We start from the raw sequence: 1,432 nt of genomic DNA on the forward strand, positions 1-1,432 counted from the left end.
CAAGTGCACACACAAGGAAGGTTCCTTGTTCCTCAGGAGGAGCTGTGCCCCGGTTAAAACCAGCTTTGAGGAAGCCAGAGTCCACACAGCGATCTCCTTGGGCAATCTGCAAAATTATAGGTCTGGTATTTCTTTACCATGAGTGGGAGTTACATAACCGTCAGCCTTATGACACACACATATTTTCTGAAGCAGAAAGTATTTCTTCCATTATCAATTTTTTGAAATCTTGCCTCAAAATCCAACAAAAATGTGAAGTCTTCCCTAAACCAACCAGTTGGAATTAATTGATTCCTTCCTCTGCTTACATCACACCGAGCAGCCAGCACTGAATACAATTGTGTCTTTTGGGATACGGATGATACCAATAATCCGAAGGCAGTGATAGCAATAATCATATTAACTTCACAAGTCCTGTCTCTTACTAGGTTTTCAGCAAGCATGTGTTTAGTTGACATTAGTTGCTAGAGAAGATAGTGATATTCAAGAGTAGATATCTTCCTTATCTCAGTTGGTGCAAGTGTGAGACTTCCCTGACTCAGGTCAATGGGCCAGTCACATCCTGAGCTGGTTTTCCCTGTCTGGCTTGCTGGACTCATGTAGAATGACTGAGAATAATAGTGTGGTTTAGAATAAGGCCATGAATTTTCTACTTCTGCACTAAAATAAATAAATAAATAAATAAATAATCAATCAATCACAGGATCCACCTCCTTTTTGCGATATATATATTTAAGAAATAACCTGATTGTAATGTCAGTGTTTCTTTACCTTTCCATGCTGTTTTAATGGAGTACAATAAAAACTATATAATTAACATGATTAAGGTGGTAAGTCATAAAACAGATTCAGACAACTTCTGGGATCACAGAATACTAATTAGTCTCCTCTAAACCTCCGCCTCCTTATCTCTTAAAGGAGGGTAGATTATAATCATCCCTAAAAACTCATGCAGTTTGAAGATGCATGCTTGTTATTCACATCATAAAACCTCTTAAAGGAAAGTCCCCCTTTCGATGATGAGTCATTTAATTAAAGTGCACATTGTAGATCCTTCTAGCATTCTTCAGTTTTGGGAAAATAAGATTTTGAGACAAAGCCATTATCCAATCTCTGGAAAGTCGCATAAATTCCTTGGGTCTCAGTCCTCTCAGCTTTACAGCGAGGATAACAGTGGCTGCTGGGCTCACTTTCACTTTGGAAGTTTCTTATGAAAGTCAAGTAAGGTAACACAGGTAGCAGGTACTTTATCAACTGTCAGCATAATCTAAAAATAAGGGACTGTTAAATTTTTTTTTGGCCCTTTATAGGTGAGGGTGTTAAGAAATATTAGCAAGTATCAGAGTTCTAACACCATGGAAGTCAGATTTTTCTCATCAGCCTGCTTGATGGTCACACAGGGATGGAAGGCACTCCAGAACACTGATAAATA

This window comes from Acinonyx jubatus, chromosome B2 (assembly GCF_027475565.1).
Source record: "Acinonyx jubatus isolate Ajub_Pintada_27869175 chromosome B2, VMU_Ajub_asm_v1.0, whole genome shotgun sequence".
NCBI classification, from domain to species: domain Eukaryota; kingdom Metazoa; phylum Chordata; class Mammalia; order Carnivora; family Felidae; genus Acinonyx; species Acinonyx jubatus.